Source organism: Vulpes vulpes, chromosome 7 (genome assembly GCF_048418805.1).
Source record: "Vulpes vulpes isolate BD-2025 chromosome 7, VulVul3, whole genome shotgun sequence".
NCBI lineage: Eukaryota > Metazoa > Chordata > Mammalia > Carnivora > Canidae > Vulpes > Vulpes vulpes.
In genome coordinates, this window is record NC_132786.1 from 16,555,387 (window position 1) to 16,572,964 (window position 17,578).

General features: G+C 47.9%; 1 protein-coding gene and 1 pseudogene across 1 annotated transcript in view; both read right to left on the reverse strand.

Moving 5' to 3' along the window:
* The window catches only part of LOC112912696 (uncharacterized), a 260,106-nt gene that overhangs the window by 212,830 nt on the left and 29,698 nt on the right, over positions 1 to 17,578 (reverse strand). The gene's annotated exons all lie outside the window — the stretch shown is intronic.
* LOC140599782 (integrator complex subunit 4 pseudogene) lies at positions 7,563 to 10,915 on the reverse strand (annotated as a pseudogene).

Here is a 17,578-nt window from a genome sequence, read left to right on the forward strand (position 1 = left end):
TTTTTTTAAGGATTTATTTATTTATTCATGATTTATATATAGAGAGAAAGAGAGAGACAGAGACACGGGAGGAGGGAGAAGCTGGCTCCATGCTGGGAGCCTGACGTGGGACTCGATTCCGGGATGCCAGGATCGTGCCCTGGGCCAACGGCAGTAGCCAAACCGCTGAGCCACCCAGGGATCCCCATCATCTGATTCCTAATCCCCATCTCCCCACAAAGGTGGTCAATGATTCATTATGTTATTATCTGTTTCTCACCCCAACATTTCTATCTACCTGAATCCATCCATTTGCTTATGACTGAAACCAGGCAGCCATATCTCTTTCTACATCTAACCCATGACCGTTCTAATTTAAAATATACTTTACATCCATCTTATTATTTTCTTCTCTATAGTCAGCACCCAGGTCACATTTGTATGTCCCACTGTCATCTCTCACTAGAACTAATATCTTTGCATTCTGGGTGGCCTTCCAACTTGTAACTCAAGTCTTTCAATTTTTTTAAAGACGACTTTTATCTCCTAGAGAGAGGATGAGAGAGAGTGCATGAGTCGGGGCAGGGAGGGGCAGAGGGAGAGGAAGAAGCAGACGCACCACTGGGCAGGGATCCTGACGCAGGGCGGATCCCAGGACCCTGGGATCCTGACCTGAGCCAAAAGGCAAAGGCTCAACCGACTGAGCCCCCCACACACACAACAGGTGTCCCTAACTCTGTTCTTTTCTGAATCATTCCCAAACCCACAACAGGTAGCCTAATAGTGCAAAGCCCCAAACATCATTATGTTGTTACTTGGCTTATTAGTTCTCTTCAAAGTCTTCTCCTTGCACCTTGGATGAAATCAAAACCCTCTGAGCCAATAAAGCCTGGTGTGATCTAGTCCATGCTGACTTCTTTAGTCACATCTAATGCTGCTCTCCTATCTATTAATTATGTTCCACCTGCCCTGACCATTTTTCAATCTTTCTCAATTTTGGAGACTCCCATCAACATTTTTTTTTACATTCTTCAACATCTCAATTGCTATTAAGATTTCCTATGTAGGAACCTAGCCTTACAATGTTCATCAGATATGTTACTTCTTTAACGAGGTCTTCCCTGAACCTCCAATTTAAGCTACTTCTCTCCATTATGATATTTTATGGTACATTGTCATTTTCTTTCATAGCACCTTGCCCACTTTTCCTGGAGCCACTTGTTTGTATGAATATTTCTAAAGTGACTGTCCTCTGGATAGGCCGTGAGCACGCTCCGTGGGTACAAGGGACTTTTGCTTTCTACTGTATGGCAATGGCTGGTACAGGGACTGGCACATCGTTGGCACTCAATATATCTGTCCAAGGAGTGAGTGGAAATTCTGTATCTTATACTTTATTTGTTCAATTATTCAATAAGCTATTATCTTGTGTAAAGCACGGTCTTCACCTCATTGGGTAGAGCAGAGACAGAAAGATGCAAAAGTTCCTGCTCTGGTGAAGCTTCTAGAGTGGGAAACCAGTAATTAGCAACGAATACAAAACATCACATCGCATTTTAGAAAGAGACGTGTAGCAAAGAAAAAATGGAGCAGGACAACGGAAATGAGGGGTGCCAGGGAGATGGGATTTACAGTTAGAATAAATGATCAATGTAGGCCTTCATGAACAGTTTACCTCTGGGAACAGACTCGAAGCAAGTGAAGGCTTTCTGAGAGAAATTCGAGACAAAGAATTTTCTAGGCGAGGGAACCGGCTAGAATGAGTCCAAGAGTGGGCACTTGTATGGGTTTCTGAGAAACAGTAAAGGAAGACACAGAGTGGTCAGGAAGGCAGACATAGAGGTTGTGATAAAAGAGACAAGGAAGGGCAGACAGATCACGTAGGCCTTCTGACCACCATCCTCACTTTGGCTTTTACAGTGACTGAGCTGGGTGAGCCTTCAAATGGTATCAGAAGAGTTATAGGATCTTACTTTTGCTTTAAGTGGATCGAGATGGCTGCTCCGTGTAGAATCTTACAGCGGGGCATGGCGAAAGGCAGGAAAACCCCACAAAAGGCTTCTGAAGAATTCAGGCAAGAGAAGATGGTCTCTTGAATTGGGATCTAGCAGTGGAGATAATAGAAAACAGCTGGATTCTGGATCTATATTGAAGGTCAAGATAAAAGGTATTTTGCTGATGCACTGGATGGGGGTTTGAAAGACAGCAAGGAATTAAAGACACGTCTGAGGTCTGGAGGCTGAGTAACTGGGAAGACAGCCTTGCAGTCAAGTCATAGGGGTGAAGAAAACAGATGAGTGTGTTCGGGGGGAGTTGGTGAGATCATGTTTCTTTGCAGAAACTGGAGGAGAGGTTACATGAGTAGTTGGATATACAATTCAGTGGGAGAATGACAAACGTGGGATGTGTCCACCTACAAACAGCACGGAAGGCAGGACAGGAGAGGATATCACTCCAGACCCGGACCCCACCCCAGAGTGACTGTAAACAGAAAGGACTAATTGCCATGCACCACACCTCGAGCAAAGCCTCATGCCCTTGTGTTCGGGTCGCACTCAGGGGGGCCTTACTCCTCAACTTACCTGGATGATGGGAAATATTTCAATCTGACACATATAATAAGCATGAGGCATAAGTAGGTAGCCATTTAGGACACATCTCTCATCGTCAGACTCTTCATTGTGAAACTAATAAATTAAATTTCTTCAAACAGGTAACATTTTTATTATCATGTACATTTTCTACCTGCTAAGAAAGAAAGCAATGTGCCAATATTTTGTGGTTTAAGTAAGTGTCTACAGGAATACCATACGCTGTGACGATGGCTAGAGTGCCTCACAGATCCTACTTTCATGCAGTGCACACGCCTCCCAGGCACAACTGTACAATCTACATTTGAGAAAATATAGCATTTGAATAACAAGAGACCACTACGATAAACCGAGCCCATAAGGCTTATTATAAACATCTTCTAAATATAAATTGCTCTTCGAATTCTATCCTGTAGGAGGAATAGAGTTTTTCATGCAAACCAAAGAAGGTCATAAAGCCGGCTGACAGACACATAAAACCCTTATCATAGGAACGTAGGTTTTAGTGATCTCTAAATTATTACCCAGAAATACACTCTGGATCCTAATAACTAATTCACTCCAGAAACATTCACCGTGAGCCTCATGTGGTTTCTGACACGCTCTGACATAGGCGCTGATGACACAGCAATGGGGAAAACACATCAGGCGTCTGACCCCATCCACAGGGTTTGGTCTTCCTCGGGGGGTGGAAGAGACAATGACTGAATAAAACTGTAACATGTCACAAGGTGGTGAGCACCACAAAGAGCGGTCACGCAGGGCAGGGGACCCGGGGCGGGGTGGCTCTCCTGTAAGTCGTGCGCTCAGCGGTTTCCAACTCGATTGTACTGTATGAGACTCCTTGACCACCATCTACTATTCAAGCACACGTAACAGAACAAAGGCCCCGTGGAGTGAGGACAGGTGACCCAGCTTGGAAAGGGCAAGCGTGGAAAGAGACACCAGGTCTTCTAAATTGCCCTCAGAGATCTTTTCTCACTAATGCAGTAGAGAGGGGCAGCATTCCTGTTCTGCAGGCGCCCCTCTTCCTTATGATTTTAATAACATTCTTTTTTCCCCAGCTCACTTCATTGTAAGATACATATTAGTCTACTGTTTATATCATCGGTAAGGTTCCAATCAACAGTGGGCTACTACTAACAGTCCAGTTTTGGCAGAATCAAAAATCATACATGGATTTTCACCTGTGCTGGGGGATGCTGTCGAGACCCCTAATCCCCACGTTGTGGGGAGGTCAGCTATATTCTAATGAATTTGTAGTTCTTCACGGAACTACACTTTCCAAATTAGTCGCTTCTACAAAAACCTGAAGCAGAGAATACAGTGTTCACTGAAACCACTGCTCCAGTAACTAAATTTGAGCTACTGTTGATGAAATTGAGTACTGTATATTTCCTGTTATGAGAGTATCTCGTGCGCACGCATGCACACACACCATCCCTACAGAGCCTTGTGTGGGCTCTTTGTTTTCCACTCGATGCCAGAGAAGCTTCCCTGTTTTATCCACAAAGTTCACATTTCCAAAGCCAAACAACAGCACTGCACACATGGACTAGTGGTAACAGGAGCGAGGTATGTCTCTGTCCAGTTAGACCAGAGGAGTGGCAAACATTGTTGCCGCCAAAACCAACGGAAAACCCAATTACAAATATGATGGTCACAAACGACACTTCCCTACAAAAGTGGCACATCCTGTTGTCATGTCAAAACTCTCTATGGCCCCAACCAATCGAGAGCTTCCAGCTTTCCTGCACATAAATTGCATCCCTTATGTTTGTCACCTCAGATACAAGACTTTTCTTTTCTGCAGCTCAGGTTTTGATTTTTTGGTAACTTCTTCTAACACTTTCGAAGGTTTTGTTGTATTGATTTCTTCAAAGAATATCAACACCTTCTAGCTAAGGATCTCCTACAAATGACTGTGTTGTCTTTACTTCAAATAATTAATAAACTTCCTTTGTACTTAAGAGTCATTAGGCACGCGCATGCACACACACACACACACACACACACACACACACAGAGTCATGAGGCACCATGACAACCCACTGGTTAGTTCTCAACATTTTGCAATTCAGATCACTAGTCAGCTTTCTTCCTGGTCTTCAGACCTGCTTCAATAAAACAGGTAAGTATAAAAACAACTTTCATCAGTGGAAAATCCCATAGGAGTTCAGTATTGTTGCACTCTAATGGATACATGGAAGCAAATGTGTCTTTCTAGAAACCAATGACTTTATGACTATAAAAGATACAGCACCTGTAAATTGAGGAGCTTATTCCTCAAAAACATAGCTGATAAAAAAAGTCAGTGCATACATCCAAAAAAGCCTTAAATAATAAGGGAGGAAAATAAGTAAAACATGTTAAAAAGATGGTCAAATGAGACAGGCATCCTGCCTCTCAGGATGGTTTCCTTATCTTTTATTGCATTTTATAAATGTCATAAAATAATGATGATTTTTTATTGGAGTTCAGTTTGCCAACATACAGCATAACACCCAGCGGCTCATCCCATCAAGTGGCCCCCTCAATGCTCATTACCCAGTCACCCCACACCCCCACCCCACCTCCTTTTCTTCCACCCCTTGTTCGTTTTCCAGAGTGAGGAGTCTCTCACGTTCTGTCTCCCTTTCTGATATTTCCCACTCATTTGTTCTCCTTTCCCCTTTCTTCCTTTTCACTATTTTTATATGCTCCAAATGAATGAGACATTACAATGTTTGTCCTTCTCCGATTGACTTACTTCACACAGCGTAATACATCCAGAACCAAATGATGACTATTATAAAGGAGAAAAAACCACTTTTTTAAAATTAAGAGGTATCACACTGGGAGAATCCTTTTAATGACTGGGGAAAATATACGGTCACACAATACAATTTGTGGACAGCAGACACATACAGTGCATGTTGTCAACTTTCTCCATCATTAACCACATAACAAAGCTCTTTTAAAAGTACAAGGGGAGGCTACGGAAGGAGTTGCTACCACCTGTATTCCTGTTTGCAGTTTCTTCCTCATGTTTGTCAAGACAGAAAGAAGCATTTTTTTTCTTTTCTTTCTTTTAAGTCTTTAGTTTAAAAAAAAAAAAAGGGCAAACCGATAGGATTTTCAACTTTTGGTGACAGTCATGGAAATCTGGAGACTCATGAGTTCTAAGACTAGGGGTTCTGAACTGAAATTAAGATTTCAAGGATTACAGTTAAAGTCTCAGAGCGAAAGACATGAGGCTGAGTATTTTTCAACGAAAGCCCAAAGAGAAAAACAGAGGCTGACGACAGAGAAGAGCTGTGACATAAACCAGAGATGATGTCGGAATTGTGATTTCGGTTAAATTTTGCCACGTGTGCATGGATGTACATACAGATACACACACATAGATCTCCGACAGTTCTTGTTCCTCAACGGTTATGCTCAAGGTTTGGTGGGGGGACCATCATTCTTTGTCTTGGCATATTTTGCTTTCTTTTTGCTACGAAAAGACATAGAAAATTAAGTATAAAGATAATTTACAGATTTCAACTGTAAAAGAAAATATCAGGTTTTTAGTCCATAAAATCCAGACACCGACTGATAAAGCATCATCCTAGGAGGATCATCACTAGAAAAGTCCAATGGGACACACGGAAAAACGTCACGTTATCTACTTCCAAAGACAAAATTATTTTCACACTTTCTAGAGGTATTCTATATTTAATGTTGACGCCTGATGGAAAGGTCTGAAGTACTACAAGCGCTCAGACATTGTAGAAAAGGATGTGGTACTGCCACGTCTAGATCAATTCTATCTAAATAAGTGCTATTTTATGGTGTTAGTTATTACTGTATATAAAACTTGAAGACCAAGATTCTTTGGACATATTCTTACAGTTTCCCCAAATGTGTAAGATGGAAACAGGACTTTTTTGAGCATTCATTTTTTTCCCGCCTGATTCACTAGCACCTCTCAAAAATAAGCTCTAGGGAATCATGAAGTCCAATCGATAATTTCCTACTAAACACCCTAAATAACATAGAAGACCGCCATGTTGATATAGATCTACTCAGATTGTCAAGGAATTATTTAACTTACATTATGAGCAGCTACATTTACCAGTGCTTCCAGTCTGGGACCTCATTTCTAAGTGTGTGAGTTGGTTCTCCTGTTTCCATAATAACCAATTTAACAATCAGCTTGGCAGTCAACTGCTTTAGAGTTAGTTTCATTAATGTTAGCTCTCTTCCCCTTAATACATGAATCGACTGATACTGTGGGACTACTTATTTTTCTAATATACTCGTAAAAGGGCTCTGAATTCAAGGTAACAAACCTTCTGGAAGAATTAGCTTAGGCTCTTTTGTTTAAACTCAACCTTTTCCTTGTAGAACTTCAATGTATATGTTAGAATTTTCTTCCAATACTTTAGGACTCACTTAAACTTCTAGCCCGAATACGACGATTTCCTTTCATTGCTGCAGGGGACCTGAAATGCAACAAAGTTATGAGCTAGAAGTTTTTCAGTTTTTCAAATGTCAGTAAAAACCAAAAAAAAAGGAAGAAAGAAAGAAACAACTAAGAAATTCCAGGAATTAAATTGGAATACAAAGTGGTCTTCATTTCACAGGACTCCCTCTATCGTTAATCCTCACGAGAATGAACACAGAAAGGAAGCTACTCCCTTACTGTATAATGAAAATCGTGATATTTGGAATGCTTTTTCCAAATCAAAAAGCTCTCGAAACTAGTTCTTTCTCTCTCCTCTTTCCTGGTTTTGAGTAAAAGACCCTTCTTAGTAGATGATCTGGTACCTAACGAGCACTGCTGGTTGGCTGCACACACACGTACAACAACATGAACCCAACAAGTAGATCCAAACGTCACTCTCCTTACACGGCGTTTGTCATTTCTAATGGCTGAGTAATATTCCATTGTATCATAGACCACAGCTTCTTTTGTTGTTGTTGTTGTTTTCTCAACTTTAAAGAGGTGGGGGGGCTAGTCAGGGAAGGAAGAGGTGTGGACTTGAAGGTTTTTGATTTTTTAATGCAAAGTAATTTATTTTGCGTTTGATACCAGGTGAGACGATAAAGGTGATGGTGCTCATGCCCATACGCCGGATCCAGGTGAAGTGCTCTAGGCTTCGGGCTCACTCTGCTACCTGAGAAGGTCTGTCTCAGCTTCAGCTCTACACAATGCTTGTGACTCAGTGCCTTGCGGGTTTGGGCAGTATGTAAACTTTCACAGACTTGCTGAAGGGGATGGTGCCCTCGATGCTGGTTTCCACCAGGGGTGACACTTTGCCACCTTCAATCCAGGGGGATTTTGGAATGCGGGAATTGGAGTTGTGGGCCAGTAGCAGCCTCACTTCCACCTGGCATGGTTCTGTCCAGGCAGTATGGGAGAGGTACACCTGAGTGATAAGCCGGTGGCGCCCTGGGCCAGGATTCCGCAAGTCTGCCAGCTTAGGATGAATCCTCTGAGCCTGGCCATATGGATAGAAGACCTGGACCTTCACAGCACTCTCAGGGGCCTGCACATGTTCCAGGGTCGCATCGACATCCAGGGCCACAACCAATCCAGATGTAAAAGGCAAAGGGTTGTCTGACTCGCCTGCTGGCTCAATGATGGTGGCTGAAGTGTGTGGATCTGCTCTGGAAGGGGGAGGTGCAAGAAGGTACTCTGCCTCAGCATGGTCTGTAGAATTTTGACCCCTTCCACAGGTTTGGATGTCATGAGTCGGGGCATAAGGTCAACACGTTTCTCCACAAAGCTGTCCTGTAAGTGGGGACAAATCAGCAATAAAACACCTCTGAAAAAAGTCCACTTCCTGTAAAAAGTTTTCACACATCGCAAATAAGGGGTCAACTCCTCAAGTAGTCCGTGCTGTTACTATAAGTTGCAAGGCTTTGGCCTGCAGCCTCAGGTGATGTATAATCACCACCTGTTTCTTCTCCACACCACTGTACATCAACTCCATTTTGTAGGTCTCTTCCATGATCTGTTTTGCTGCTGCGGAGGCCAAGTCACTCTGCTTCAAATATAAAGGGGCAGCCACATTCCACAGCTTTCCTTGCAAGGCCTCGATGAGAAGAAGCTGATACCGAAGATAGGTAGCCGAGAAGTCAGCAACTCCTGCTAGTTCAGACTGAAGTTCTCCAAGTCTTTGCAGATCCCGGATGGTGAACTCCAGCAGCTTCTGGGTTCCCTGAGGGTCCCGGTGCTCTGAAGACTGTACACCCTTTCAGGGCTCTGCTGCAGGAACTGATGGGACGGGTCCTCATGGGGCGCAATACCGGGAGAAACGGCCGATGACACTAGTTTTCCACCTGGTAACCTTAAGGCAGGAACAAGATGAGAAAGACTGTCGTGGAGGGAGGAATAATGCCTGAAGGTATCATCTGAGAACAGTGCCGGCATTGTTGGACAGATTGTAGCAGCATTAAAAATACAAACCAAAACTGCAATGTAAGCTGGGTCATCCATGTCTGGTTCAGCTGTGTCAAAAAATGGATGGGTGCTCAGGAGCTCTGGCACCAAGGAAAGCACCAGGGTTGCATGCAGACTTCCCAGAAACTTCAAGCACTTCCATATAGAGTCCCTATCAGTAGGGTACTTGGTTAAATTTTTCAGCAGCTCCGCCAGTGCAAGATGAATCCCTTCTTTAGTCGAAACATTAGTACAGCATAAAAGTTCGTAAAGAGCCAGCCTCTTGAATATCTCCGGACGAATCCTCTAACACAGCCAGGACACGGTCAAGCTGATCCTCTCGGAGAGTGATATTATTAGAAATTTTTCTCAGGCCGTGTATGGACTGCAGACCTACTTCCTCAATTTCATCATTAAACATGTCAACCGGGAAATCAGGGCGGCACTTCTCCGCAAAAGAAGGTGAAGATTGGGCCAGCATGCAGAGAGCCTCCACGGCAGCAATGCGGACCTCATACATCTCATCTTCCAATCCATGAAAAAAGGCTCCACAAGCTCCTGACTCAATCAAGTTCACAGCTCCTGTATCTATTTCTTCTTTGGGAGCATCACCTACCCACTTTCTGCCACTGGAAAACTCTCCTGACCTGTAAAGTTCCTTGGCACGTTCATGTGCAGTGCATTTTCTCCTGAGATCTGACATGAGCTTCTTGTCGAGCGTCTGCTCCAAGAAATGAGAACTGACTTGTTCCATTGAGCCCAATAGCTTTGCAGCCTGAACTCGAACCACCCAGGAGCCATCACGGACCATGGGACAAATTTTTCCAAATGCTCATCAACTAAGCGAATTTCTTCATTACAAGAAGTAATGGGGACAATGCTTTCAGGATAGAGCTGACTGACAACCCAGATAAGTTGGACTGCAGCACTGCGCACTTGTCCATAGTCATCAGACGACAATTTACAAGCCTGCTTATAAATTGCTTGGTGTAATTTCACTCCTCTTTCATGAAGCTGCAATATGGCTTTTATAGCCACTGTTCTGACACGTGGGTCTTGGTCACTGAAGTAATCCCCTATAATCTTCTGGACATCTCTGACAGCTAGGCCTTCTCCATCTTTTGTCACACTTGTCTCCAAAGAGCCAAGATTGCCAAGTCATTGCAGGCACTTATTTCTTACACCATGAGACGTATCTGTGAGGTGCTTGCAGGCTACATCAACTAATCCCATCTGGATAGCTTGATTCTCTGGGAGTTTGGTGCCAATTGCAAGCAAGGTGTCCAACAGTTGAGCAAGGACTTGATGAGACTTTTCATTCTGCAGGATGTTAATGGCATCATCCATAATGCAGTCTGGTGAAAATCCTGCAGTCTTTGATAATAAACCCAACAATGATGCAATTTTGAGTCTCACAGATGGATCATTCTCCTTGTAATAATGTTCCAAGAGAATCCTGACTACTCCTTCCACACTTTCTGCTTCAACAGGCTTTCTGGAAAACTGGAGTAGATACTGCAAAGCATCCATTGGGGAGGGAGCTTTACACAGATCTACGAGGAGTGCTGTAGATCTCCTTGGTTTTGTCAATCACAGTTTCTTGGTTGCAATTTCCTCCTGTTGTTGCTGGACCACCTCAGTGAAGTCCTCGTACACTCATTTATTTAGGTGAGCCGCCATGACTGCCCGCCACACCACAGCTTCTTGATCCATCATCTTTCGATGGACACCGAGGCTCCTTCCAGTTTGCCTACTGTGGACATTGCTGCTATAAACATTGGGGTGCAGCTGTCCCGGGCATTATGCTGAGTGAAAACAGTCAATCGGAGAAGGACTGACATTATGTGGTCTCATTCATTTGGGAAATATAAAAATTAGTGAAAGGGAATAAAGGCAAAGCAGAGAAAATGACTGAAAGTATCAGTGAGGGTGACAAAACAGGAGACACCTAATTCTGGGAAATAAGGGGTAGTGGAAGGGGAAGGGGGTGGGGGGGTGGGGTGACTGGGTGATGGGCAATGAAGGAGGCACTTGGCGGGATGAGCACTGGGTGTTGTGGGATATGTGGACAAACTGAATTCCAATAAAAAATTAAAAATTCAAAACAAAGAAAAGGGCTTATTTAAAATAAGCAAACATTTAACTGATGTATTCAGTAGGTCCAATAAATGGAAATATATGACACTAAAAAAAAAAAAAAAAAACAACACCGGAGAAATCTTCAGGGTTCTAAGGAATGTAACTGTTTTTCAAAAGATATCCGAATGATATAATCAGGAACACCACAAGTACAGAAGGAAAAGCTGCCGGAGGCATCGATATGAACAATTTCACGAATACATCAAATGCCATAGATCGTTATGAGAAAGATTTAAATGCATCAGTAAATAAGAATTTTTAAGCCATGGACTCAGTTATTTTTTCAACATAAGCAAATATGCAATAATGTATTTGAAATGTGAAAAAGTACCTGTTCCCACGGCCACCCTGGAGGAAGAGCACGCCAAGGGGCATGCTATCAGGATCCCCCACATGATGGAGCAGCCACCTGACTCAGTGGAACAACCGACTTCGGCCACTGACCAACATCCTTAACGAAATCAAGAGCCCGCCAGAACTACAACAAGGGGGCGAGCTGAAGCTTATGGGCCTGAGCAGTTCGAGCCGGGCATGGCAGTTGGTGCTGAGTGCTTGGCCCGAGCCGAGATGCCAGCTGCTGAGGCCAAGACAATTTACATGGCAATCACACCTCTGATTCACTGTCCCGACCTGGAGGAGCCACCTGCACACTTGGCCACCCTGCAAGAAGAGCTACCCCGGGCACCCACTATCAATGCCCCTGGCATGCCTTGCCAAAGGAGTCACCTGCCTCAGTGCAGCAACCAGCTTCGGCCCCTGAACAACATCATGAACCATGTCAGCACCCACCCCAGCTCCGAAGGTGGGGCTTAATGAAGCGTCTGGGCTTGAGGTGATCGAGCTGGGCAGGGCTGTCGGTGCTGAGTGCTTGGCCAGAGCGCAGATGCCAGCTGAGGAGTCGAAGCCAATGCACGAGGTGGTCACACCTCTGATTCACTCTCCCCACAAGGAGGACCCACCTGCAATCTCGGCCACCCTGGCGGTAGATGATGTCCTGGCGCATGCTATCAGGGTCCGCCACATGCCAGTGCGGCCACCCGGATCAGTGGAGCAACTAGTGTCCGCCCCTGTGCAATATCCTGAACCACCTCAACAACCGGCCCCAGCTCCTACCTCGCAGCCTTTTAAGCTTCAGGGCCAGAGGTGATCGAGCTGGTCACGGCTCGAGCCGAGAAGCCAGGCTGCTGAGACCAAACCAATGCACGTGGTGGTAACACCTCTGACTCACTGTGCCGACATGCAAGAGCTACCTGTACCCGTGGCCACCCTGGAGGAAGAGCACGCCCAGGTGCATGCTTTCGGGTTCCCGCACATGCTGGACCTGCCACCTACCTCAGTGGAGCGAACGACTTTGGCCACTGAGCCACATCCTGAACCCAATCAAGAGCCTGCCACAGAGACTACAGTGAGGCCAGCTGAAGCTTCTGGAGACGGAATACTTCCAAACTCGTTCTATGAGGCCACCATCACCTTATGTCCAAAAGCAGAAGAAGACCCCACCGCGCCAAAAAGGAGAGTTATAAACCGATGTCCCCAATGAACACAGATGCAAAAGTTCTCAACAAGAAACGAGCCAATAGGGATCCCTGGGTGGCGCAGCGGTTTGGCGCCTGCCTTTGGCCCAGGGCGCAATCCTGGAGACCCGGGATCGAATCCCACGTCGGACTCCCAGTGCATGGAGCCTGCTTCTCCCTCTGCCTGTGTCTCTGCCTCTCTCTCTCTCTCTCTGTGTGACTATCATAAATAAATTTTAAAAAATTAAAAAAAATGATACGAGCCAATAGGATCCAACAATACATTGAGAAGTGACTCACGGTGACCAGGTGGCATTTATCCCTGGGACGCAAGGCTGGGTCTACACTCGTCAAACACTCCATGTGACTGATCAGATCTGCAAGAGAAAAAACGAGAACCAGGTGATCCTCTCAAGAGATCCAGAGAAAGCATTTGAAAAAATACGGCATCCATTCCTGATCCAAACGCTTCAGAGTATAGGGATAGAGGGAACGTTCCTCAGCATCTTCAAAGCCGTCTAGAAAAGCCCACAGAAAATTATCATTCCCAAGGGGGAAACACTGGGAGCCTTTCCCCAAAGAAGATGAGGAAGGAGACATGGATGTCCACTCTCACCACTGCTATTCAACATAACACTAGACATCCGTAGCCTCAGCAATCAGGCAACAAAAAGAACTAAAAGGCATTCAAATCGGCATAGAACAAGTCAAACTCTCCCTCTTCGCAGATGAAATGATACCGTACACCTAGAAAACCCAAAAGACTCCACCCCAAGACTGCTAGAACTCATACAGCAAATTCGGCAGTGTGGCAGGGTACAAAATCAATGCCCAGAAGTCAGTGGCCTTTCTAGACGCTAACGATGAGACTGAAGAAAGAGAAATTAAGGAGTCGACCCCATTTACGATGGCACCCAAAAGCATGAGCTACCTAGGAATAAACCTAACGAAAGAGGTAAAGGATCTCAACCCGAAAAATGACAGAACACGTCTGAAAGAGACTGAGGAAGACAAAGAGATGGCTAACTATTCCATGCTCATGGATCCGGAGAATGAATATTGGGAAAATGTCAATGTGGGCAATTTACACAATTAACGCAATCACTATCAAAAATACCACGGACCCTCTTCAGAGAGCTGGAACAGATCATCGGAAGATTTGTGTGGAATCAGAAAGGACCCCGAATGGCCACGGGAATAGTAGCCAAGAAAACCACAGCGGGGGGGCAGCACAATGCAGGATTTCGGGTTGCGCTGCAAAGCTGTGCTCACCAAGACAGTGTGGTACAGGCACAAAAACAGACACAGCCACCAATGGAACAGAAGAGGAATCCAGAAGTGGACCCTCAACTCGATGGTCAAGACCATATATTCGACCAAGCAGGAGAGACCATCCACTGGAAAAAAGACAAGTCTCCTCCATAAATGCCACTGGAAACGCTGGACAGCCACATGCAGAGGAGGGAAACTGGACCACTGACTCACACCAGACACAAAGATAAACTCAAAATGGATGAAAGATCTAAATGTGAGAAGAGATTCCATTAAAACCCTGGGGGAGAACACAGGCAACGCCCATCCAAAAGTTGGCCACAGCAACTTCTTGCAAGATACACCCATGAAGGCCAGAGAAACAAAAGGAAAGATGAACTACAGGGACTTCACCAGGATGAGAAGCTTCCGCACAGCCAAAGAGACACTCAACGAAACCAACAGACCATCTCCAGAATGGGAGAAGCTTTGTGCAATTGACCCTTCAGATAAAGGGCCAGCATCCGAGATCTCGAAAGAACCTATTCAACTCGACAGCAGAGAAACCAACCATCCAATCCGGAAATGGGCAAAAGACACCAATGGAAACGGCACAGAGCAAGACACAAACGTGGCCGACAAGCCCATGAGAAAGTGCCCACATCACTGTATTTCCATCAGGCAAATACAGATCAAAGCCACACCGAGATCCCACCTCACAACGGTGAGAAGGGGCAGCACTGGCCAGACAGGAAACACCAAACGTTGGACAGGATGCGCAGAAAGGGGAACGCTTCAAAATTCAACAGTGTCAGAGGGAGCCGTACTCACCTGATAGGGACCAGGGCGGGGGGGCGGGCTCCCGGCCAGGTTGGGGCGCTCAGGAGGCACCTGAGAGCAGGGAGGAAGAGCCAGGGCCTTGGGGGGGCTCCCAGGGCCCAGCAGCCCAGGGCCTCAAGCCGCCGCCCCAAGGCCGTGCCCTGACGGTGGAAGGTGCCTGCACCCTAAGCCCTCTGAGCGCGCGCGCATGGGTTCCGCGGCACCGTAGGAGGCCCCACCGCCACCCCCTCGTCCAACAGGTCCCGCCCCGCCTCCCCCCCTTCCCCCCCCCCCCCCCCCCCGCGCAGCCCTCTGCCCCGCACCCTGGCGGACCTCGCCATGGGGGTGCCTACGTGCGGCCCCCAAGGCCCGCTGTCCCCCGCGAGGTCCCTCCCAGGCACCCGCCGCGCCACACGCGAGGGCCAGATGCTTCTGGCACAGCCACCCCGGGGCCCCTCACGCCTCCCGGGGCCCACGCCGACCTGCGCGCCATGGCCGAGGCCTGAAGAGCCGCTGCCGGGAGCCCGCAGCGCCGGGAACCACCGGCCTGGAGCAGCGGCAGGGCAGCGCAACCTCCTGCCAGGGGGACTGCTGGGTCGGGTCCATCTGGTCCAGTCGGGTCGCCATGTCTGGGCCCAGCTCCTCCCGCGGCCACGCCCTGGCCCCCCTCAGGCCATGCTCCAGGTCAGGTGCTGGGGCAAGCTCCGGCCACGCCCCGGCCACGCCCTGGCCAAGCCCCCGGCCAAGCCCCCCCCCCCACAGCAGCCGGCCCTCCCTGGAGCCTAGAGGGGGACCAGAGACCGCCTCTGCCTCCCCCCGCTAGTCTGGTCGGGGCACCGGGGTCCGAGGCCTTGCGCCCCCCAGCTTAGTCCCCAGGGACTCCTGCTCAGGGAGGCACGAAGCCTCTCTCTGGCTCTGTGTCTCCCTCCCTGTCCCTCCGACCTGGTCTCTGTCTCTCCCTCCCGGTCTGGGGTCTGGCCCTGTCTCTCTCCCACTCCCCTCCACCCCTGTCTGTCTCTCTCTCTCCCTCCCAGTCTTTCTTCTCTCACTCCCTATCTTGGCCTGTCCCTGTCTCTGTGTCTACCTCCTTGTCTCTCGGTCTCTCACTTGTCTCCCTCCCTGTCTCATTCTCTCCATCCCATCTCTGTCTCAGTCTCTCCTCCCTCCCTGTCTCTGACTCTCCCTCCCTGTCTCAGTCTCCCCTCCTGTCTCTGGGTCTCCCTCCCTGCACCGTGGTCTCTCCCCTCTGTCCCATCTCTCCCTCCCTGTCTCTTGGTCTGTCTGTCCCTCCCTCCCTGTCTCTGGATCCCTCCATCCCTGTCCTGTGTCTCTGCCCCTGTCTCGATCTCTCACCCCCCTCTTCTCAGTCGCTCCTCCCTGTCTCCATCTCTCTCTCCCTCCCTGTCTCCCCGCCCATCTCTATCTATCTCTCCCTCCCTGTCTGGGGGCTCCCTCCCTGTCTCTGTCCATCCCTCCACTTCTGTCTACCCTTCCCTGCCTCGGTCTGTCCCTCCCTGTCTGTGTGTCTCCATCCCTGTCTCTGTCTATCCCTCCCTGGCTCTCTCACCCTGGCTCTCGGTCTCTCCCTCACTGTGTCTCGGTCTCCCTCCCTGGCTCTGGCTCTCATTCCCTGTCTCTCGGTCTCTCCCTCCCTGTCTCTGGGTCTGTCCCTCCCTGTCTCTCGGTCTCTCCCTCCCTGTCTCTGTGTCTCCCTCCCTCTCTATCTCTCCCACACTGTCTAGATCTCACCCTCCTTGTCTCTGTGTCTTCCTCTCTGTGTCTTGGTCTCTCCCTTCCTGTCTCTCGGCGCCTCCCTACCTGTTTCCCTGCCTCTCCCTCCCTGTCTTTCAGTCTCTCCCTCACCGTCTCTGTCTCTCCGTCCCTGTCTCTCTGACTCTCCTTCCCTGTGTCTGTGTCTGTCTCTCCACGCCGCCCCATCTCGGTCTCTCCTCCCCGTCTGGCTCTGTCCCTCCCTCTCTCTGACTCTTGCTCCCTGTCTTGCCACCTCTCCCTCCCTGTGTGTGTCTCTGTCTCTCTCCCCGTCTCTATCTCTCCGCCAGTCTCTCTGTGCCTCCCTCCGTGCCTCTCACTCCCTGTCTCTCGGTCTCTCCCTCCCTGTCTCATTCTCTCTCCATCCTGTCTCTGTGTCCCTCACTGTGTCACGGTCTCCCTCCCCATCTCTGGGTCTCTCTGTCTCTCTCTATCTTCCTCACTGTCTCTCAGTGTGTCCCTCCCTGGCTCATGGATTCTACTTCTGTGTCTGTCCCTCCCTCCCTCCCTCCTTCAGTCTCCCCGCCTTGTCTCGGTCTCTCCCATGCTGTCTCTCTGTCTCTCACTCGCTGTGTCTCCCCCATCCCTATCTCTCCCTCCCTGTCTGTGTCCCCCTCCCAGAAAATCCTCTCAAGAGATGCACAGGAAGCATTTGACAAAATACGGCATCCATTCCTGATCCAAACGCTTCAGAGTGTAGGGACAGAGAGAACGTTCCTCAGCATCTCCAAAGCCATCGACGGAAAGGAAAGCCCGCGGCAAATAATCATCCTCAATGCGGAAACACTGGGAGCCTTTCCCGTAGATTGGGAATGAGACAGGGACTTCCACCCTCACCACGGCTACTCAACATACAGCTAGACGTCACAGCCTCAGCAATCAGGCCACAAAAAGAAACAAAAGGCATTCAAATCCACAAAGAAGTAGACAAACTCTCCCTCTTCGCTGAAAACATGATGTCCTACCTGGAAAACGCAAAAGACTCCACCCCAAGATTGCCAGAACTCAAACAGCAGCAAAATCGGCGGCGTGGCAGGATACCAAATCAATGCCCAGAAATCACTGGCCTCTCCCTACGCCAACGATGAGACTGAAGAAAGAGA